Genomic DNA, 24959 nt, shown 5'->3' with positions numbered 1-24959 from the left:
ACGTCCAGCCCAGCCACGGACTCAACCCCGACTCCACCCCCAAACTATAGACTCTGCCCCGGTATGCCCACAGACTGCAGCAGCAGAGACAGCGACTGTGACTCGGACGAAGTCCACAGCACGCCTCCCTACTATCCCCATGCAACAGGACCCACACCCAGCGAATCCGACCACGATTCGAGTGATCCCTTCACGATCACTTTCCTAAACAAACCCCACCACCAACCACCGATCTACAATGACGACCCCGATTCCGTCCCCACAGAACTAGACACCACCTATTGGCACCGAGATAATTCGTACAGACTCGTCCGGAACGACGAGAGTGATCCAAAATCACACCATGCAGCCCTATCAACCCTGATACACTCGAGAGTTTGGCACCTGGGAGAAGATGACGACTTTGAGTCTGACTCCCAAAACGAGAACCCCTTTGCGACCCTGTTCGCAACCGATAACTGAGGTGTCCAGATGATGTTTTAAAAGGAACCGCTTGGGAGAAACGGTGTCCTTTCTGATGGAACCTGCAGCATGTTTGATGTTGTTTGTACTTGTACTGTTAAATGTTATATGTCAGACCGGAAAAAAACATTTCCACAGCCCCACGCCATTTCGGCCGAAACCTCTGAGAACTTGCCCACAGAGACTTGTTAATATCCCAGACGCCAGAGGAACTTGTCTGTCGACAGAAACACAGACCCCCGTTCGTAACTGCCCTTCTGGTTCGAAGGAAGTTACCAATATGGCAACCCCCCCACGATGACTACATTTCCTGCCCGTTCTTGTCGGTTGCTCATGCAGTGGAGAAACGACATTGGGACCCGCCCTGCCTGGGAACCCATCTCTGGTCAGTTACGCTCGGGTAGGGCACACACGGCATTGGTCGCTGTCCTACCCGGGGACTCCATCCAACTCTTAACTGTCACGGCCCATACGCACCTCTTTTCGGAAATTTGTGGTTCAATAAGTTTTGTTTTGTTTCAGGTAACCCTTAGGTTGCCAACCTTATGCAATTTACATCCTCAAACATTTGGATGGTAAATCGCACAGTCTGCGAGACAGTTGCACTGGTTCATTATTTGTAAGTGTGTCTTGTCCTGAAATTCTGTCTTTGGAAAAAAAATGAGGGAGTCACACATAGTGACCAATTATAAAGGGAGTAATTGGCACTAATGGACAGACCGGCTATCATACGAGATATTAAACCAAGATAGTAACAGACACTATGCTTGATTCCACAGACCTCCAGAAGCTCCAGGACCAGAGAAGAGAAGAGAAGAGAAGTGAAAGAAGAAGAACCATGAGGACATCCTCCATGTTGCTCATCGTTATAATGGACATTTGGTTGCGTGCGAACGCGAACCCCCTGACCTCAAACCCCCCCCCCCAGCTGTTAATGATTCACTTACCCACAGTACCCAGAGCCCAGTCACAAGCGACACCACACCATCTTGGTGTGACAGGTTATAACCTGGTACTCCCTGTCCTCCGTGATAGAATCCCTATTGGTATTGGCGATACTCTGCTGCATTGTGCAGACTATTCGTCTGAGAAAATGGAGAAGGAGAGCCTACCGTGCTCGCATCCCTATTTTCGGATATGACCAGACCCCCGACCCCCGCGATCTATAATAAAGAACAGTCGTTTGCGTTTTTTGTTGTAAATAAAGAAATGTTCATGAGCAATTGTACAATCCTGAGCTTGACTGCCAAGCCAGGAAAAATGTGTATAATACTGCTATGATTTTGTTTGCATGGTTTCGGAAGTTAGTGTGATGAAATGTTGAAGTGAGTGTAGTTTATTAAGGATAGTTAGAGGTTCCGATTTTCTTTTTTTTGTAATGCATGTCACTGTTTGACATAGCGCCCCTCAGAATTGTCAGTTAAAATTTTTTTGCATAGTTATGGTCAATGTAGAGGCCATAGAAGAGTGCTCGCCAGGTCAGGGAATGAAAAACGACACAGTTATGTGATCCTTCACGCTTCGCGTTAGGATCACAAGGAGGGAATGTAGCCATCTGAGTTGGCCAAGTCCCGATTTAAAATGGAGAACAGCAAAGGCTGAAGGGAAATTCAGCCACCACAGGCAGAAACCAGCAGATGCAAGTTACTGTGTATTAAACTCTGCAAAAGACCAGACAGCATCGATACCAGCAGCCATCTGCATAATAATGTAGCAGCCATCTACATACTAATGCGCGATCCCCAGGAACAATCGCAACATTTGGGACAAACAAAGCTAAGCCAGACTCCCCACCGCCAGCAGGAGCCAACACAAAAGAGGTTAACGGACTCCTCCAGACCGCCCATCGATCAGAGAACCGCTCCAGTATTGGAGAAATCGAACCAAGCGATTGGAACAAAGTCCAATCACCTAGAACCAGATACAGGGTCCGCCCCAAAAGGCGAGAAGCCCCTGGGGGTTATAAAAGTTAAGCCCCAAGTTCAAATCATTCTTCTTGACCGGGTCACTCATCAGCGCGAACCAACCCTTGACAGTGACCGGTTCAACTGCCGCCGATATCTAGTAAGTCTTAAGTCAACGCTCGCTCCGTGATAGGCGCTCCTAGCTACCAATCCATACCAACTTCGAATCCCGCAGACTCAGAACCCGAACGAAAGGCCATTTGTTCCCCTGACCTGGTGGGCCAGTCCGAAGCTAAGTATAGGCCTGTTAGTTGTAGAAGTAGCTTAGAAGTAGAATTTATGCATGAGTAGGGATTACTGGGTATAATAAATGTGCTTTGATTTGAATCTTACTAATCGGTGTATTGAGTTATTGATCATTACTTGAACTTGAACCTCGTGGTGGTATCATAAAGATACCTGGCGACTCGAGAGCAAAGGTTATAAAACAGAGCCAATCGAACCAACCAAAAGTTAGCAACACCAACCTTGAACAGTATCAGGCTCATCCTTGTGCATGTCGAGGTCGCATTTACCCTTCGTGGCACCTCACTCCGTACTCCCCAGTTTATCTCCCCCCACAGCCACCCATATATGTCTCCAATCCTGCCCTCCACTTCCACATCCGGAAGCAGCAGTCACTTCAACAAGGTGTACCTCAGCAACCTGAGAAATCTTTCCAAAATTTCCACGCAAAGTCCCTGACCTGCAGGTACCTAAACTCACTTCCTCTCGGGAGCTGCTGTCAATCTAACACCGCCTTGGCCCTGTTGAACCCCGCACACCATTTTACCAGCTCAGCTCCAATGTCCTGATATATTCGGACTTTGTTCCCCTCCCATTTGCTTCTCCCTAGCTAACTGCAGGATCTTCTCCTTCTCCACAAACTTGTGGAGTCTCACGATCACCGCCCACAGCGGTTCCCCCACTCTTGGCTTCTGCCTCAGAGACCTATGCTCTCTGTCCACCTCAGGGGCCTTATCCAGCACCCCCTCCATCACCAACCCCGCCAGCATCCTCGAAACGTACCTCGTGGCACTCACACCGTCTACTTTTTCAGGCTTGCCAACGGTTTGCCTGCTCCTCCACCTATGCTCTCAATGTCTTGCAAAGATCTCTTGAGAGCCCCACCTCCGCCTCCAGTGCCACCATTCTATCGTTGTGTACAGAGTTACCCTCTCGCTCTCTTGGGTCTGCGACCCCTGAGCCTCCAGACATTTTCCACCCTCTCCATTGGGCTCTTCCGGGGTGCCACAGCCCCCTCAATGGCCTTCGATCGATCCTCCTGCATCTCCTTCCTCTGCTGTCAGAACTCACGGTGGCGCAGTGAGTAGTACTGCTGCCTCACGGCGCCGAGGTCCTAGGTTCGATCCCAGCTCTGGGTCACTGCCCATGTGGACTTTGCACATTTCCCCGTGTTTGCGTGGGCTTCGCCCCCACAACCCAAAGATGTGCAGGGTAGGTGGATTGGCCATGCTAAATTGCCCCTTAATTGGAAAAAAATTAATTGGGAACTCTAAATTTTAAAAGAAAAGTTGTGCTTTCAGTGTGTTCATTTGCAGTTTTAAGGCTTGAATTGGCGTGCAGGCTTGTGCACTTAATGCCTCATCTGCAGATGGTCAGCGGCAGGGTGCATGGAGGTGCCGCTGTGTTGGTCGTCATCCAATGGCAATATGGTCACTGTGACACTGAATTTGTTTGCAACTGGATTCTTTCAGGCAGCCTGTGGAGACCTCAGTGGCATCCTGCCCACCATGGCATAAAGGTCTTCACCAATGGTCAGCACATTGTATTTTCCATGGACAACCACAGTCAACTTGAACAAGCCTGAGGCTTTACAGTGATGGCAGGGTTCCCCAGGGTTCAAAGAGTGAGACCGTACATGTTATAATGGCTCCAGCAAGCCACCTTGTACATTTATAAAACGGAAGAGTTATCACTCTCTTGTCCTCTTGGTAATTTACCATCATCGAGGAATTATGCAGGTCTGCACTAGGTACCTGGGCAGCAGCCACAGCTTCTACATCCTCAGGAATCTAACGTGGCAGACATGTTTAATGGACCTGGAGTGGGATTCTCCGACCCTCTGCCAGTTGCGCACGCGATCGATGCGGCGCCAGTCGGGGGCCGTTGAAAGCGGCCCCCGCGGCGATTCTCCGCGATCAACGGGCCGAGTGCCCGCCGGCGTGATTCACATGTGGTCCTACCCGGCGGGACCTCGGCGTTCTGGCTGCGGGGGCCGTCCTGGTGGGGGGATCTAACTCCGGGGGGGGCCTCCACTGTGGCCAGGCCCGCGATCGGTGGCTACCGATTGGCGGGCGCGCTCATTCCGGGGGGGGGGGCCTATGTTCCTCCACGCCGTGCCCCTGTAGGGCGCCACCATGTTGTGAGGGGGCCGGCGCGAAGACCCGCGGCCGGCCGCCATGCACATGCGCGGCCGCACAGTCTGTACAGCAGGGCTCCGTCGGCAGCCGGAGCTGCAGGATGCACGCCGGGGCCCTGCTGGCCCCCTTGAGGACGGAGAATCACCCCGGGCTTTCTAGGAATTGGTCCGGAGTGATTCCCGCCCGTTTTCCGGCGGGCATGGGGACTTAGTCCCCAGAAGGGAGGATCTCGCCTCTGATTCCCTTGATAGTGGCTTCTGGGTGACAAGGATTACCTTTTGAAGAAATGGCGCATGATGCCAGTGAGGTCTTCGAGAACAGATGCAGAAAGGAGTTACAATGACAGCCATGGCACAACCAGGGCCACCAATGAAAAGGCAATTGGGCTCTTAAAAATGAGGTCCCAGTGCCTGGATAGATCAGAAGGAGCACCACAGTACACTGTGTTCAGAGTGCCACTGTTTGTCATTGTCTCCTGTGTTTTGCCTAAACTTGCCATTCAGAGAGGGGATGCCCTGGAGGAAGAGGCACTACAAGGTAGCAGTCATTCCTCTCACAATCAGGTTGATGAGGAGATGAGGGAACAACTGCAAATTTCAAAGGCCTGCCTGGGAGCCAATGGATGGCCGTGACACATGGAGGCCTTAATAATGAAGAGGCTCTAGTAGGTCAACCATTCGTGGCCTCTGAAATGCAAGTGTCTCAGCGTCATTCCACCTACATTAGAAGGTCCTGTCTGCACAGTCACCACCTCAATCCCTCGAACGTTGTTGCATCTTGACCAACCTTCACATTAGAATCGACATGCATTATTTCTCCCTCATTCCATAAAAAATCTGCTCAGCGTCTGCACGATGGCTATGAAGCAAAGCACGTGTTTCATTAACAAATGGCCAATGGTTCTCCAGGAATACATAAACAAGGTGCACCCATCTGCAGAGTGTGTAGCTCTTCTGAATGCTGTGGTGTAGTATTGTCCCCTCACTTTCAGTTGCACTGAAAAAAGGCTGCTGATCCATTTGCTCTGTGTGGCTGGTCTTTGCCGCCCCTGCCACATTAGAAGTCTCCTGCAGATTGGCAGAAGGTTCTTCAGTCACCATGGCAATCAATGTCAACTCTGCCAATGGTGAGGGGTGGAGGAGAAGCTGCCTCCATCAGAACTACCCTGAGAGTTGCTGCCAGAATGTGCTCCTGCAAACCCGTGGGCTTGCCATTCCAGTCGTCAGTTTGTTCACAGAGGAAGTCTGGTGATCTGAAGAGTGGATAGTCGCAGTGCGCATGGCCTCGATAGACATCTCCACAGTCTGTGTATATCCCCTCTGATATATCCATCAAATCAGCTCGCATTGGACAACCAGCATCTTCCACCTTATGGAGGACTCCAGAGGCTCGTCATCTGATTCAGACTCAGCTTCCGGATCACCTCGGACACCCTCTGACTATCCAAGGCCAGCTACACCACACTCTCTGGCAGCTGCACTTGTGAATGCGGAGTGCCTGCCTTTCCTGCAATGAGGTGCAGTAGTGCTATGATCTTCATTCTCTGGGACAATCATTTCTTCACACTTTCATCCGCTGTGAGGAATGCAAAGTCTGCCCAATGATTGGCAGCCAATATTATGTGTGCCATCTGCACCTCAAATCCCACTCATCTCCCTGCACCTCAAATCCCACTCATTTCCCTCAACCGCAAATCCCACTACCCCCCCCCCCCCCCTCCACCCTCCCCCTGCAGCCACAATAACACCTCCACATAGGCACCAGGGCCATGATCTGTGTCATTTGTGTACAATGTTGCCTCAGACTTCTGAGGTTCTCACAAGACATGATTCTGACTGACACTTTTCTTTGCTTTCTGTATACACCAATGTACAGAGTGTAGACTTACTCACCCTTGCAGATTTCAAAAGACCATCTAAGCATTGTCCCCAGGGTTGAGGCACCTCTGCAGCCAGCTCATTCCAGGCGGCTCTGGTGATTGCAGGCGGTCTGCTCTTCCTGTCGACTGGCATTAAAACTTCATGCATGCTAGTCACAGCCTGGAGAGGACTCTGAGGGAGTCCCATCATTGAAGTTTAGGGTGGTTCATCACCTTGTTCCCTCCCTCTTCCTTTGCTCCCTTCTTCTTAACAATCTATGGAAGAATAAAGACATAACAATTCAGCTGTCCAAATTCACATCTTTCCATTACGTTGAAGTTTATACTGCAAACCTGCCAAATGTCTTCCCTGTCAAAAGTCCTAAATGTGGACCCTCTATGGAAACTTACATGTTATTCAGATTCATAAAACTTATAGGAGCCAATGTTTGTAAATCATTCACAAACCCCAAAAAATCCTGCTTCCTTCCAATTCACTTAAGTCATAGCTGCACCTCACACTGCCATCCCTTTAAATTAGTGGCCGTGACCTCATCCCAGGTCATGGCCTGCAAGTTTGGAAGCTGGACAACCCACCCTCCATTTCCAATTGGGCGATGGAGATGGCAACATTGTGGGTTGGAAACTCGCCCGTTGACCAGCGATTGATTCATTGCCATTTTATCTGGGGTGCCATGACGGTGGGAGCAGGAGTCGCAAGCCACCCATTTCTGAGTCGCGCCCACCAAAACGCTGCGTATTAGTCAGTCCAAAGACTTTTTTTTTTAAATTCCAATTTAAGGGGCAATTTAGCACGGCCAATCCACCTGCCTTGCACATCTTTGGGTGGTGGGGGTGAGATGACAAATGACACAGATCATACAGACATGGGGAGAATGTGCAAACTCCACACAGGCAGTGACCCGGGGCAGGGAGCGAACCTGGGTCCTTGGTGCCTTGAGGCAGCAGAGCTAATCACTGCGCCACTGTGTCGCCCCCTAAGACTTTTATAGATCCAACTGGAATAGTAAGTATTATGCACTGTGTTTTGAAATAAATGTCTGATAAATATTTCTCATATATAGTGAGTGGGGCAAAATTAAATTGTTTAATGAGATGCTGATTTAACTTTCTGCATGAATTTAGCTGTTCATTTTCTGTTTCTGCTTTTTTGAATAATGGATTGATCAACCATTTATTCTGAGCATGAAGAAGTGGAAAAGCAAGAGCAGTATCCAAACCTCCAGTTGCCAGAACCATAGAGAGCAGTCCATCCAATAGTTCTTCACATGAACCATTCATTCCATTCCCAATATGCAACAATCTTTATCTCCATCACCCTAACTACCACCACCTATTAACGGAATTTACTCTCTACATTGTGCAGATTCATGCGCTTGCACTTCCATTTTTTTGCTTTTTTTCGCAAAGTACATTAACTTTCCACATTAAATTCCACCTGCCATTAGTCTACCCATTTCACAATGTGCTCCTGGAGTTTTCTGAAGTCCTATTCATTGTTTGCTAACCGGTCTACTTTTGTATTGTTAGCAAATTGTTATTAAAAACAATCAGTAACTTGGTGCCGCTGAAAGATTTGAATCATGCATTGAATATCTGAAGGAAAATCTCCCAAAGATTTAGAACAACTTTAGATTTGTTGAGCTGGAAATCCTTTTTCAGAACTTTCTATTTTGGTAGAGGCATAAAATGGGCGGCAGAGATGGGTCATTGGTCAAACACCCCTCACCAAGTTTCCTTGGGAAGACAGATCCACTCCTGATCTGTGTGCCAACTGAAGGCAAGTCTTCAGTCTGATGATGCAGACTCAAGTATTAATATTGCACTAATAGAGCTATTACATAAGAACATAAGAACTAGGAGCAGGAGTAGACCATCTGGCCCCTCGAGCCTGCTCCACCATTCAATGAGATCATGGCTGATCTTTTGTGGACTCAGCTCCACTTTCCGGCCCGAACACCATAACCCTTAATCCCTTTATTCTTCAAAAAACTATCTATCTTTAAATGAAAAACATTTAATGAAGGAGCCTCTACTGCTTCACTGAGCAAGGAATTCCATAGATTCACAACCCTTTGTGTGAAGAAGTTCCTCCTAAACTCAGTCCTAAATCTAATTCCCCTTATTTTGAGGCTATGCCCCCTAGTTCTGCTTTCACCCGCCAGTGGAAACAACCTGCCCGCATCTATCCTATCTATTCCCTTCATAAACTTATATGTTTCTATAAGATCCCCCCTCATCCTTCTAAATTCCAACGAGTACAGTCCCAGTTTACTCAACCTCTCCTCGTAATCCAACCCCTTCAGCTCTGGGATTAACCTAGTGAATCTCTTCTGCACACCCTCCAGTGCCAGTACGTCCTTTCTCAAGTAAGACGACCAAAACTGAACACAATACTCCAGGTGTGGTCTCACTAACACCTTTTCCAATTGCAGCATTATCTCCCTAGTCTTAAACTCCATCCCTCTAGCAATGAAGGACAAAATTCCATTTGCCTTCTTAATCACCTGTTGCACCTGTAAACCAACTTTTTGCGACTCATGCACTAGCACACCCAGGTCTCTCTGCACAGCAGCATGTTTTAATATTTTATCATTTAAATAATAATCCCTTTTGCTGTTATTCCTACCAATGGATAACCTCACATTGTATTGTATTCCATCTGCCAGACCCTAGCCCATTCACTTAGCCTATCCAAATCCCTCTGCAGACTTCCAGTATCCTCTGCACTTTTTGCTTTACCACTTATCTTAGTGTCGTCTGCAAACTTGGACACATTGCCCTTGGTCCCCAACTCCAAATCATCTATGTAAATTGTGAACAGTTGTGGGTCCAACCCTGATCCCTGAGGGACACCACTAGCCACTGATTGCCAACCAGAGAAACACCCATTAATCCCCACTCTTTCTTTCTATTAATTAACCAATCCTCTATCCATGCTACTACTTTCCCCTGAATGCCATGCATCTTTATCTTATGCAGCAACGTTTTGTGTGGCACCTTATCAAAGGCTTTCTGGAAATCCAGATATACCACATCCATTGGCTCCCTGTTATCTACCGCACTGTTAATGTCCTCAAAAAATTCCACTAAATTAGTTAGGCACGACCTGCCCTTTATGAACCCATGCTGCGTCTGCACAATGGGACAATTTCCATCCAGGTGCCTCGCTATTTCTTCCTTGATGATAGATTCCAGCATCTTCCCTATTACCGAAGTTAAGCTCACTGGCCTATAGTTACCCGCTTTCTGCCTAACTCCTTTTTTCAACAGTGGTGTCACGTTTGCTAATTTCCAATCCGCCAGGACCACACCAAAGTCTAGTGAATTTTGGTAAATTATCACTAATGCATTTGCAACTTCCATAGCCATCTCTTTTAGCACTCTGGGATGCATTCCATCAGGTCCAGGAGACATGTCTACCTTTAGCCCGATTAGCTTGCCCATCACTACCTCCTTGGTGATAACAATCCTCTCAAGGTCCTCACCTGTCATAGCCTCATTTCCATCAGTCACTGGCATGTTTTTTGTGTCTTCCACTGTGAAGACCGACCCAAAAAACCTGTTCAGTTCCTCAGCCATTTCCTCATCTCCCATTATTAAATCTCCCTTCTCATCCTCTAAAGGACCAATATTTACCTTAGACACTTATTTTTGTTTTATATATTTGTAGAAGCTTTTACTATCTGTTTTTATATTCTGAGCAAGTTTACTCTCATAATCTATCTTACTCTTCTTTATAGCTTTTTTAGTAGCTTTCTGTTGCCCCCTAAAGATTTCCCAGTCTTCTAGTCTCCCACTGATCTTTGCTACTTTGTATGTTTTTTCCTTCAATTTGATACTCTCCCTTATTTCCTTAGATATCCATGGTCGATTTTCCCTCTTTTTCCTTTTTGTTGGTATAAACCTTTGCTGAGCACTGAGAAAAATCACTTGGAAGATTCTCCACTGTTCCTCAACTGTTTCACCATAAAGTCTTTGCTCCCAGTCTACCTTAGCTAGTTCTTCTCTCATCCCATTGTAATCTCCTTTGTTTAAGCACAAAACACTAGTGCTTGATTTTACCTTCTCACCCTCCATCTGTATTTTAAATTCCACCATATTGTGATCGCTCCTTCCGAGAGGATCCCTAACTATGAGATCCTGAATCAATCCTGTCTCATTACACAGGACCAGATCTAGGACCGCTTGTTCCCTCGTAGGTTCCATTACATACTGTTCTCGGAAACTATCACGAATACATTCTATAAACTCCTCCTCAAGGCTGCCTTGACCGACTTGGTTAAACCAATCGACATGTAGATTAAAATCCCCCATGATAACTGTTGTACCATTTCTACATGCATCAGTTATTTCTTTGTTTATTGCCTGCCCACCATAATGTTACTATTTGGTGGCCTATAGACTACTCCTATCAGTGACTTTTTCGCCTTACTATTCCTGATTGCCACCCAAATGGATTCAACCTTATCCTCCATAGCACCAATGTCATCCCTTACTGTTGCCCGCATGTCATCCTTAAATAACAGAGCTACACCACCTCCCTTACCATCCACTCTGTCCTTCCGAATAGTTTGATACCCTCGGATATTTAACTCCCAGTCGTGACCATTCTTTAACCATGTTTCAGTAATGGCCACTAAATCATAGTCATTCACGATGATTTGCGCCATTAACTCATTTACCTTATTCCGAATACTACGAGCATTCAGGTAAAGTACACTTATGTTGGCTTTTTTACCTCTGTTCTGAATCTTAACACCTCGATCAGTAACCTCTCCTAAGTTATATTTCCTCTTAACCTTTCTCCCAATTTTCCTTGTCGTTGAACCCATATCTTCATGTAACAACCTGCCGCATCGCTTACCATTAATGTTTTCACTTCCCGTTTTATTCCTTTTAGTATTCCTGGTCCTATTCATTGAGCTCCCCTCAGTCATTGTACCTTGTACTGTCGCCCTTTTTGATTTTTGACTATGGCTTCTCTGCCTTACACTTTCCCCCTTACTGCCTTTTGTTTCTGTCCCTGTTTTACTACCTTCCAACTTCCTGCATCGGTTCCCATCCCCCTGCCACATTTGTTTAAACTCTCCCCAACAGCTCTAGCAAACCCCCCCCCCCCCCCCCCCCCTAGGACATCGGTTCCAGTCCTGCCCAGGTGCAGACTGTACGGTTTGTACTGGTCCCACCTCCCCCAGAACCGGTTACAATGTCCCAGGAATTTGAATCCCTCCCTCTTGCACCATCTCTCGAGCCACGCATTCATCCTCTCTATCCTGACATTCCTACTCTGACTAGCTCGTGGCACTGGTAGCAATCCTGAGATTACTACCTTTGAGGTCCAACTTTTCAGTTTAACTCCTAACTCCCTCAATTCAGCTTGTAGGACCTCGTCCCATTTTTTACCCATATCGTTGGTGCCTATGTGCACCACGACAGCTGGCTGTTCACCCTCCCCCCCCAGAATGTCCCGCAGCTGCTCCGAGACATCCTTGACCCTTGCACCAGGGAGGCAACATACCATCCTGGAGTCTCGATTGCGTCCGCAGAACCGCCTGTCTATTCCCCTTACAATTGAGTCCCCTATCACTATAGCCCTGCCATTCTTCTTCCTGCCCAGCTGTGCAGCAGAGCCAGCCATGGTGCCATGAACCTGGCTGCTGCTGCCTTCCCCTGGTGAGCCATCTCCCTCAACAGTATCCAAAGCGGTATATCTGTTTTGCAGGGAGATGACCGCAGAGGACACCTGCACTGCCTTCCTACTCTTGCTCTGTCTTTTGGTCACCCATTTACTATCTCCCTCAGTACCTTTCACCTGCGGTGTGACCAACTCGCTAAACGTGCTATCCACGATGTCCTCAGCATCGCGGATGCTCCAAAGTGAGTCCATCCGCAGCTCCAGAGCCGTCAAGCGGTCTAACAGGAGCTGCAACTGGACACACTTCTTGCACGTGAAGGAGCCAGGGACAGTGGACGTGTCCCTGAGCTCCCACATCGCACACGAGGAGCATGACACGGGTCTGAGATCTCCTGCCATGTCTTAAACCTTCGGTCAACTTCAACTATTACAATTTCCCCCCCAAAAAATTGAATTAATAAACAACGAAGAAAAAAATATATATATATACCAATGAAAAGAAACAGAAAAACAGAAACACTACTTACCAGTCACTTACCAGGGATAAAAAGCACTTCCTCCCCACCCAGCTTCGAATTTCCACCTAGATTCAAATTCCCAAACTCACTCTTGGTTCTGTCTCACTCTGGCTGTGTCTTCTCTGGCTCACTGGGAGAACTCACTGGGAGTGAGTTTACAAGTTGCTCTTTTTAAACTGTCTTGAATTGACTCCCCTCCCCCACCTGCTTTTAGATCAAGGTAGATTTAAGTGACTGACACTTAATTGCCAATGTGAGTGGGTGGGGCAGCCCTTATTAACCTACAGTGCACAATTCTAGCTTAATTTAAAGTAATTTAAACTCCTGAAATTTAAAAGGAGCTGCCTTAGTGATTTGATTCAGTTCCCACCTAGATTCAAATTCCCAAACTCACTCTTGGTTCTGTCTCACTCTGGCTGTGTCTTCTCTGGCTCACTGGGAGAACTCACTGTTCATGTATCAGAAGTAATTTTAACCTGAGCGCTTAAATACATTTTAATGAAAATAAAAATGTGAACTTTTTTTGTTCCCTTACTCTATCTTGAACTTTTCCCTGTTCTTTGTTCTTTTTCATTCTCTGTCCCGTTATTATATGTTAATTTAGTCAATCATTTTTCTTACTGAACAAACCTAATCTAGCTGTTCTGATCAGGTTCACCCACTCCCAACCTCTACCACTTATCCAAACAAAAACCCTTAACCTCCTTTCTTTATCTGCATGCTCCTTTCTTCTGTATTCCATCCTACATTTTTGTGCTCTCGAATAGCCAAAGAAGAGAACTCACCCAATTCATTCTAACGTCAAATACATTGCAAATTGGAGTCTGCACGTTCTCCCTGTGTCTGCGTGGGTTTCCTCCGGGTTCTCCGGTTCTTTCCCACAGTCCAAAGACGTGCAGGTTAGGTGGATTTGCCAAGCTAAATTGCCCTTAGTGTCCAAAAAGATTAGGTGGGATTATTGGGTTACGGGGATAGGGTGGAAGTGAGGGCTTAAGTGGGTCGGTGCAGACTCGATTGGCCGAATGGCCTCCTTCTGCACTGTATGTTCTATGTAAATTCATTCAAAAAACATTTGCTTTTATTTGAACAATAAATGTTTAGGGTGAAAATATGTCAAATTCACGGTATTGCACTGTGCGCCTGACTCTGTCAAAAAGCTTATATTCTTTCATCTGCATGATAAAAATGAGTTTCAGACTATCATGAGCCTAGCACCTTTGCATCAGTGTGCAACAGGCATTGTTTTACACTAAGAAGGGTAGTAAAATAACTCAGGAATGGTTCCCAAGCTGACTTCTCTGAGGTCTGAAGATGGGAGCTGTGTGAACATTTCAAACAAATGCAGGATAGCTTCACCCTGATGGGAAAATTTCAAACATGTCAACCTGGTAAGTTTAGAATCCATAGGCATTTTATCAATTTTTAACATTAGGCAATATTGGATATTCCTAATCTCGATATTCCTGCCTGCTTCCTCATAACAATAAAAAGATCAGCTGCCTATGAACATAGCTCTGAAAATGCATCCAAAATGTATATGAACAATGGTCTTCTCTTGCTGACCTTTAGTGTCATGTGATGAGATGCAATTAGCAGCATGATTCAGGACAGGTGGCTTCACATTGCACCATGCAAAACCAGTTTCAGACTGGTAGCTGCAGTATATCTGCAGCTCTAAATTGTCTATTGACCACCTCCTGAATGCAACCACTAAATTATTCCCGAGATCATTTTGCATTTTGCCAACAGATGATGATGTCAACAGTTTGCTTGTAAAGAGGAAATTATGTCGCTCGATACAAACGTTTTAATCAAAAGATTTTGCACTAAATATGTTAATTGTAGTTACTGATCAGAAGAGTCATTCTTTATTCCAAACAAAAAGGAGGTGGGGGGGGGGGGGGGGGGGGGGGTGAGTTGGGGTATGGAAGATTACGTCCAATGTTTTTTTTAAATAAATTTAAAGTACCCAATTATTTATTTTTTCCAATTAAGGGGCTATTTAGCATGGCCAATCCACCAAACCAGCACATCTTTGGGTTGTGGGGGTGAAACTCATGCAGACACGGGGAGAATGTGCAAACTCCACATGGACAGTAACCCAGGGCCGGGATTCGAACCCGGGTCCTCAGCGCCGTAGTCGCAGTGCTAACCATTGCACCACGTGCTGCCTGGGTTATGTCCAATGTTGAGCTCTTGTAAATTGTATCTGATCCACATAGTGTGGTGTATGAAATGAAAAACTTCAATAAAAACATTTTTTTTTTAATGGGTACTTTGAAACCAGTTAACATTTAACGTGATCAGCTGAACAATGACATAAAACTACCTCAACTTTTACAAATTTCCTGCAATAAAATATATTTCTCACTTTTTTTAAAGAATTTTTATTGTCACAAGTAGGCGTGCACTGCAATGAAGTTACTGTGAAAAGCCCCTAGTCGCCACATCCTGGCGCCTGTTCAGGTACAAAAGGGAGAATTCAGAATGTCCAAATTGCGTAACAGCGTGCCTTTCAGGACTAGTGGGAGGAAACCTGAGCACCCGGAGGAAATACACGCAGACACGGGGAGAACGTGCAGACTCCACACAGACAGTGATCCAAGCTGGGAATTGAACCTGGGACCCTGGAGCTGTGAAGCAACAGTACTGTCCACTGTGCACAAAGGTCAATAAAATATATTTTTCCACAATAAAAAAAAGAAGTCATTCTTTTCTGCGAAATGGAAAAACATATTCAAAGTTTGGACCTCCCTGGTTGTCAGCCAACAACAAATGCCTGACATCATCATCTCATCTGATGTCAAAAAGCTGCCAGCAATCTCTCTAAAACAGATAATGGCTTTATTTCACAACTTTGAACTGCAGCCAACTGATCACTGAGGCAGCTGAACTCTGACGGTTGCCATAGTTAATCTGCACCTAGCATAACACAGAAGAACCCACTTTTACAGTAGATCAAGCCTATATAAACCTCTTGCATCTGGTATATATCCAGCACATTTCAGAGTGTCATAATTTGTTACAGATGTAAATCTATGTTTCAAAAAAATAAAAATTGATTATCTGGCACTATTCAAAGTGCAGGGATTTGTCCTAGATAACATTCTTTCATAAACCAATACCATTAAAAATAGATTAACAGGTCATTAGTCTCAACTGCTGTTCGTAGGACTTGTCATAAATTGATGACTACACTTGTCTACATAAAAACAGTGATAATGCTCTCGGATGTTCTTGATAAGGTGCGACACCATCAATACATTGCTGTGAGCAATGTTAATATAGAATAATGAATTTTTAAAAATTCATTCTGAGGATGTGGGCACCGCTGGCTAGACTAGCATTTATTGCCTATTCCTTTTTTAAAAATAAATTTAGTGTACCCAATTCATTTCTTTCTAATTAAGGAGCAATTTAACATGGCCAATCCACCTACCCTGCACATCTTTGGGTTGTGGGAGTGAAACCCACACAAACACGGGGAGAATGTGCAAAGTCCACACGGACAGTGACCCAGAGCCAGGTTTGAACCTGGAACCTCAGCGCCGTGAGGCAGCGCTGCTCCACAGCGCCACCGTGCTGCCCATTTTATTGCCAATTCCTAATTGCTATTGTGAAGGGCAATTTTCCCTCTTTGGGTTGGGGATATAATTAACTATGTGAGTTTTGCTGTTGTAGCTGTGCCATTCAATTCCTAATATATTCCCTAATTGCCCGAAGGGCAATTTGGGAGTTTCACAGGAATTGAATGGCACAGCTCCAAAAGCAAAACTCAAATAGTTAATTATATCCCCAACCCAGAGAGAGAAAATGCTGGAAAATCTCAGAGGGTTGGCAGCATCTTTAAGGAAAGAAAAGAGCTAATGTTTCAAGTCCAGGTGACCCTTTGTCAAAGCTGATTTGTCAAAGTTAATTCTATCACTTGGACTTCCAGATTTGTTTAAAGCCTTGTAATCACTCCCTAGTGTCTGTACAGATATACTGCAATACTTATATGGTGGAGTTTGAAGTCTGTTCCTGTATTACTTTTTTAAAATAAATTTAGAGTACCCAATTAATTTTTTTTTCCAATTAAGGGTCAATTTAGCATGGCCAATCCACCTAACGTGCACATTTTTGGATTGTGGGGGTGAAGCCCACGCAGATATAAGGAGAGTGTGCAAACTCCACACGGACAGTGACCCAGGGCCGGGATTCAAACCCAGGTCCTCAGCGCCGTAGGCAGCAGTGCTATCCACTGTGCCACGTTACGCCCAATATTCCTATATTACTAATAGGTGTTAAGAATTGTAGTGTTGGGAGTGCATACCATGGCCCTTAGTACAAAATGGTGATCACGCTGCAGGTTTGCATTGACTAATTTACTGGTTGTAATTCATTCTGGTAATAAGAAATAATTAACAGTCATTTGCAGTTGTTACTAGTAAAATGTGTGGCCAACATGATGTCTATTTCTTACTACAGTAAGCAAGTGCAATGGAAACAGTGGACAAGTTCCAAAGAGTTCTGTAATCAGACTTAATATGGAATTTTAAATAAAATCTGATGGAAATTCTTTTTAAAAGTGGCAAACTTACCCTGAAAGGCTTGAAATGTCTGAAACATTTAGTTATACTGCATGCCAGATGCTGCAATTTACCATTCTTTAATGTTCCAGTCCTTTTGTACCACTAATATTTTTCACCATGGTTATGTAAGTTGTTGAAATATCCACATTTGATCCTGTGGTGGAACACAAACTGGCTACGTTTCTGCTGCAGTTTCCAATCCCATTTCAGAGAGATATAGATATGCACAAATGTTTTTAGATAGTAAATTAAAGGGGATAGCACTGTTATAAGACCATAAGACCATAAGACATAGGAGTGGAAGTAAGGCCATTCGGCCCATCGAGTCCACTCCACCATTCAATCATGGCTGATTTCAACTCCATTTACCCGCTCTCTCTCCATAGCCCTTAATTCCTCGAGAAATCAAGAATTTATCAACTTCCATCTTAAAGACACTCAACGTCCCGGCCTCCACCGCCCTCTGTGGTAATGAATTCCACAGACCCATCACGCTCTGGCTGAAGAAATTTCTCCTCATCTCTGTTCTAAAGTGACTCCCTTTTATTCTAAGGCTGTGCCCCCGGGTCCTAGTCTCCCCTGCTCATGGAAACAACTTCCCTACCTCCACCCTATCGAAGCCATTCATTATCTTGTAAGTTTCTATTAGATCTCCCCTCAACCTCCTAAACTCCAATGAATATAATCTCAGGATCCTCAGACGTTCATCGTATGTTAGGCCTACCATTCCTGGGATCATCTGAGTGAATCTCCGCTGGACCCACTCCAGTGCCAGTATGTCCTTCCTGAGGTGTGGGGCCCAAAATTGCTCACAGTATTCTAAATGGGGCCTAACTAATGCTTTATAAAGCTTCAGAAGTACATCCCTGCTTTTATATTCCAAGCCTCTTGAGATGAATGACAACATTGCATTTGCTTTCTTAATTACGGACTCAACCTGCAAGTTTACCTTTAGAGAATCCTGGACTAGGACTCCCAAGTCCCTTTGCACTTCAGCATTATGAATTTTGTCACCGTTTAGAAAATAGTCCACGCCTCTATTCTTTTTTCCAAAGTGCAAGACCTCGCACTTGCCCACGTTGAATTTCATCAGCCATTTCTTGGACCACTCTCCTAAACTGTCTAAATCTTTCTGAAGCCTCCCCACCTCCTCCATTCTACCTGCCCCTCCACCTATCTTCGTATCATCGGCAAACTTAGCCAGAATGCCCTCAGTCCTGTTATCTAGATCGTTAATATATAAAGAGAACAGCTGTGGTCCCAACACTGAACCCTGCGGGACACCACTCGTCGCCGGTTGCCATTCCGAAAAAGAACCTTTTATCCCAACTCTCTGCCTTCTGCCTGACAGCCAATCGTCAATCCATGTTAGTACCTTGCCTCGAATACCATGGGCCCTTACTTTACTCAGCAGTCTCCCGTGAGGCACCTTATCAAAGGCCTTTTGGAAGTCAAGATAGAGTCAAGTTATATGTGTGGTTGGGACTGATCCCAATCTTTTTAAAGTTGCCAAAGACCTAGTTGAACTGCAACCCCCATGGTGTTTTCTGCACAGAGAGGTGAAGCCAGGTGCCAGTGGATGCAAGCACACTCCACCCACTGACATCCAAATTTAAATTCTGCTTTGTACTCCATGAAGTAGTCCTACAGTTTCCTCAAATTGTCACTCAAAGTTACACCGTACGATTTGTAAGAAAAAATGCTGTGTAGTATAGTTTTCCTATAAATGGCACCAGCGATGACATTTCCACCAATCTTTACTCACACACTAGTGTTCAAATTAATTTGTTCATGTTGTGTGTAAGAACCCAAAACTCTGGACCAACTATAATGATGTAATTTCTACTATTTATGTAAACACATGTTAGTGGTGAAAACGGATCACTTTAAGTGCATATTGCAGTGCAAAGCCAAAACTGTAAAAGTTTTGACTTCTTTTTAATAATTGTGGCCAGTCCCTGACATCTGATGCATTGCAGATGCAGCTTTCCAACGTTACTACTTCATGAGTCTCCCTCTTGCATATGAAGAACATGAAGACCAGAATCAATGCAAAAGGAAATCCTCTTTACTTAGAATTGTTGCTTGCAATAGACAGAATACAGATTGCATACTCAACCAGCCAGTGCATGCGAAACCTAAAACAAAACGTCCACTCTTAAATATGATTGTGATTTGTGGCACTTGCTGAACAATCCTGAGTATGTTAATGGCTTCACTGGCAACCAATTTAAGATAATCAGTAGAGCTCATAATGTGACTCATTTACACTCGTTAGGAACAAATACATTTATACTTAGGGGCATGTTTCCTTAAAAAGAAAGGGAATTTATTTGAGCCTTTTTTAATTACTCAGGAGCTTGGGAAGCCTATTGTTCCCCATTGCTTTCTCTGTTGCAATGCCTTGGCTAATCGAAGACAACTTTCCAACAAATCAGCACCCTTTCCTCCTGTAGTATAAATTGTTGTCGACATTTGGAATTTGGCATTCTTGCATGCCCTGATGTGTAAAATGAAAAGCTTTGGCAATATGTCTCTCTTTTCAACAATATTCAAATTCTGTACTACCAAGCGACTGCTTTTACTTAAAATTACATACATTGTGACTTAACAAATTTTCTTCTCCTAACATTGCAATTAAATCACTTTATTGCCTGACTTCTGTGCTCATTTACTTATTCTGATATTTCTTCCTGTGAGGTCTCCTGTCACAGGAGTTTGGGAGGTGGAAAGCTGCTGATCATCCATGGAGGGCATTTAGATAACCGTGGTGGGTGGCCATGAGGAGCTCTTGACCTTGAAGACCTGATTGCAAACTGCTACGACTTGGTATTTGCGTGGGCAGTATGGGCCAGCACATTATGTGAAATTAGCAAAGGCACTGGGTCAGAGGCTGGCAAGGCAGCAGGCATGCTGGCATCCTGAGAGAGGACAACATAAACCACTCCCGTGGAACCAATGCAACTGGCCGGGCCACATGTAACACGTCAACCTCTACTTATCTCCTTGAACTCTGGTTAGGTCTCTGGTTCCATGTGAATGGGAGGTCGCCAAGGTGGAGTTTGGCTGTGGGAGAGGAAGTTGCGCTTAGTTGCGGTTCCCCAGGACACATGTGCCAACCCCCAGCAACACCACCCTCACCCCTAAACAACCGCACTCCCACCCTCACCCTACACCACCCCCACCCTCACAACCCCCACTCGCGCACCCACACACTCATCCCCACCAATCCAAGCAGTGATGAGAGCAGTTGGATACCAGCCCTCTGCCTGAGACTCAAGAGAGCCTGGAGCTTGGGTCAGAGGATGGCAGTGATTTCCCGTCACAGCTGTCTCCAACACCCTCCACCATCCCAGAGACACTCATCTCGGATGGGCACTTTAGTGAAGAGGTTCCTGGGACAACCTCTGGTGCTCACCATACAGCTGCTCCAGTACAGCAGGTGGAGGTAGGAACACCCGAGGAGGCAGACGGTCGGAGGGCAGACTGAACCCAGGGACTAGCTGCTGTCCAGGTGGGTTTCAGGCTTCTGGAACGGACAGTCCCATCAATCGTGGAGATGCAGTCACAGAGCCAGGGGCTACATAAAGGGTTGTCGGCGAGCATCCAGAACCTGCAGGTGCAGTTGGAGGAGTCCAACTGCGTGCGGCAGCAGGAGGTGGTGCCGACCATGCATGCCACCCAGGCCTATACCGCATGGGTGGTGTCCGCGGTGGAAGCATTGGGGGGCGACAGTCGTGGCTATGGATAAGCATGTCCAAGGCCTGGGGAATTCTGTGCAGGCGCTGATCGATGCCCAGGCCAGGGTTGCCGTCCCACAGGCAACCATGTGCTAGAATCACCTGACAATTACAGCATCGCTCCTGGCCCAGTCAACAAAGAACAACGAACAAAGAAATGTACAGCACAGGAACAGGCCCTTCGGCCCTCCAAGCCCGTGCCGAGCATGCTGCCCGACTAAACTACAATCTTCTACACTTCCTGGGTCCGTATCCCTCTATTCCCATCCTATTCATGTATTTGTCAAGATGCCCCTTAAATGTCACTATCGTCCCTGCTTCCACCACCTCCTCTCCTCCGGTAGTGAGTTCCAGGCACCCACTACCCTCTGCGTAAAAAACTTGCCTCGTACACCTACTCTAAACCTTGCCCCTCTCACCTTAAACCTATGCCCCCCTAGTAATTGACCCCGCTACCCCGGGGAAAAGCCTCTGACTATCCACTCTGTCTATGCCCCTCATAATTTTGTAGACCTCTTATCAGGTCGCCCCTCAACCTCCTTCATTCCAGTGAGAACAAACCGAGTTTATTCAACCGCTCCTCATAGCTAATGCCCTCCATACCAGGCAACATTCTGGTAAATCTCTTCTGCACCCTCTCTAAAGCCTCCACATCCTTCTGGTAGTGTGGCGACCAGAATTGAACACTATACTCCAAGTGTGGCCTAACTAAGGTTCTATACAGCTGCAACATGACTTGCCAATTCTTATACTCAATGCCCCGGCCAATGAAGGCAAGCATGCCGTATGCCTTCTTGACTACCTTCTCCACCTGTGTTGCCCCTTTCAATGACCTGTGGACCTGTACTCCTAGATCTCTTTGACTTTCAATACTCTTGAGGGTTCTACCATTCACTGTATATTCCCTACCTGCATTAGACCTTCCAAAATGCATTACCTCACATTTGTCCGGATTAAACTCCATCTGCCATCTCTCCGCCCAAGTCTCCAAACAATCTAAATCCTGCTGTATCCTCTGACAGTCCTCATCGCTATCCGCAATTCCACCAACCTTTGTGTCGTCTGCAAACTTACTAATCAGACCAGTTACATTTTCCTCCAAATCATTTAGATATACTACAAACAGCAAAGGTCCCAGCACTGATCCCTATGGAACACCACTGGTCACAGCCCTCCAATTAGAAAAGCATCCTTCCATTGCTACTCTCTGCCTTCTATGACCTAGCCAGTTCTGTATCCACCTTGCCAGCTCACCCCTGATCCCGTGTGACTTCACCTTTTGTACTAGTCTACCATGAGGGACCTTGTCAAAGGCCTTACTAAAGTCCATAGACAACATCCACTGCCCTACCTGCATCAATCATCTTAGTGACCTCCTCGAAAAACTCTATCAAGTTAGTGAGACACGACCTCCCCTTCACAAAACCATGCTGCCTCTCACTAATACGTCCATTTGCTTCCAAATGGGAGTAGATCCTGTCTCGAAGAATTCTCTCCAGTAATTTCCCTACCACTGAAGTAAGGCTCACCGGCCTGTATTTCCCTGGATTATCCTTGCTACCCTTCTTAAACAGAGGAACAACATTGGCTATTCTCCAGTCCTCCGGGACATCACCTGAAGACAGTGAGGATCCAAAGATTTCTGTCAAGGCCTCAGCAATTTCCTCTCCAGCCTTCTTCAGTATTCTGGGGTAGATCCCATCAGGCCCTGGGGACTTATCTACCTCAATATTTTTTAAGACACCCAACACCTCGTCTTTTTGGATCTCAATGTGCCGCAGGTTATCTACACACCCTTCTCCAGACTCAACATCTATCAATTTCTTCTCTTTGGTGAATACTGATGCAAAGTATTCATTTAGTACCTCGCCCATTTCCTCTGGCTCCACACATAGATTCCCTTGCCTATCCTTCAGTGGGCCAACCCTTTCCCTGGCTACCCTCTTGCTTTTTATATACGTGTAAAAAGCCTTGGGATTTTCCTTAACCCTATTTGCCAATGACTTTTCGTAACCCCTTCTAGCCCTCCTGACTCCTTGCTTAAGTTCCTTCCTACCTTCCTTATATTCCACACAGGCTTCGTCTGTTCCCAGCCTTTTAGTCCTGACAAATGCCTCCTTTTTCTTTTTGACGAGGCCTATAATATCTCTCATTATCCAAGGTTTCCGAAAACTGCCGTATTTATCCTTCTTCCTCACAGGAACATGCCGGTCCTGAATTCCTTTCAACTGACACTTGAAAGCCTCCCACATGTCAGATGTTGATTTGCCCTCAAACATCCGCCCCCAATCTATGTTCTTCAGTTCCCGCCTAACATTGTTAGAATTAGCCTTCCCCCAATTTAGCACATTCATCCTAGGACCACTCTTATCCTTGTCCACCAGCACTTTAAAACTTACTGAATTGTGGTCACTGTTCCCGAAATGCTCCCCTACTGAAACATCTACCACCTGGCCGGGCTCATTCCCCAATACCAGGTCCAGTACCGCCCCTTCCCTAGTTGGACTGTCTACATATTGTTTTAAGAAGCCCTCCTGGATGCTCCTTACAAACTCCGCCCCATCTAAGCCCCTGGCACTAAGTGAGTCCCAGTCAATATTGGGGAAGTTGAAGTCTCCCATCACCACAACCCTGTTGTTTTTACTCTTTTCAAAGCAGACCATGGCTGAGAACGGCGGCGGCAGTGCCCAGGCACTAGCCGAAGTGGCGCTGACACAGAGGGAGGTGGCCCAGTCTCAGAGGGAGATGGCGCAGTCACTAGCTAATGTGACACAAACCCAGAAGGTGGTGGTACAGTCACATTGTGATATGGCGCAGACACAGGTGGAGATGGCCCACTACCTGTGATCAATGGCCGCGAGCGTCCAGACCCTGGTCGAAAGCAGAGCGGGCCTCCAGGACTAGCAGTTCCAGGTGATGGGGGAGCTGCAAGAGATAGCCCCTCGCACTCCCATCCCATGGAGTAGACCGGGGGCCATCGGGCACCCCAAGGTAGGAGGAGGAAATGGGACCCGTGCCTGTAACTCACACAGGGGATGTGCTGGAACACGCAGCACCTTGGACAACCTGCCCCCCTTGTCCCTGGTGTATCTGGTGGGCAGCAGGCAGAACAGGGTGGCACCAATCCACCCAGGACACCCGAGCAGCGGCCGAGCCCATCCAGGCCCGGTCGCCCCCGAAGACGCCTGCCAACGGGGACTCAGGTCACAGGGCAGGAGTCACAGGAGGCCATCCCCACTCCTGCTGTACCATCTGGGGATCCAACTAGACGTAGCATTCGGGCCCCTTAGGCCAGGAATTAGACACTAATTGAGTTGGCATGGGTGCAATGCACAGTTTAGCTGTAGGGGCTAGGGCAGAAACACGTAAATATTTGTTCACATTAAACACCTGTTCACACTGTTAGGACCTGTTTCAGTGCTCTGTCAGATGGGTGTGCGGAGTGGGCTCATCTGGGCTGGCCAGAGGAGGGGGGGGGGGAATGGGCGGACGTTGTGGGTGGCCCGGGCTCCCCACCCCTACCCCAGACTATCCCCACCACCCTTACCCCAGGGAATTCATGGGACTGGGTGATGGGATGGCCAGCTTGCATGCAGGGATCACCTAGGCGGACGGTGGAAGGTATTATCATGGGCAGGAGTCATATGTTGTTAGATGATGTGGAGCACCAGAGCTCATCGCAGAGCGGGTTGTCATCATCCTCCATCCCATAGACCAGACCCACTGTTACTGCCACCCCTTAGTGTGGCAGGTATGTATCATGGATGGCTTGCAGGCAGGGGGTGGGATCCGGCACCCATGGTCCTGGCCAGTGTCCCACTCCC

This window comes from Scyliorhinus torazame, chromosome 7, assembly GCF_047496885.1.
Source record: "Scyliorhinus torazame isolate Kashiwa2021f chromosome 7, sScyTor2.1, whole genome shotgun sequence".
In the NCBI taxonomy this organism is placed as follows: Eukaryota; Metazoa; Chordata; class Chondrichthyes; order Carcharhiniformes; family Scyliorhinidae; genus Scyliorhinus; species Scyliorhinus torazame.
The sequence above is the reverse complement of the archived record's forward strand: the minus strand, read 5'-3'. Positions refer to the sequence as shown.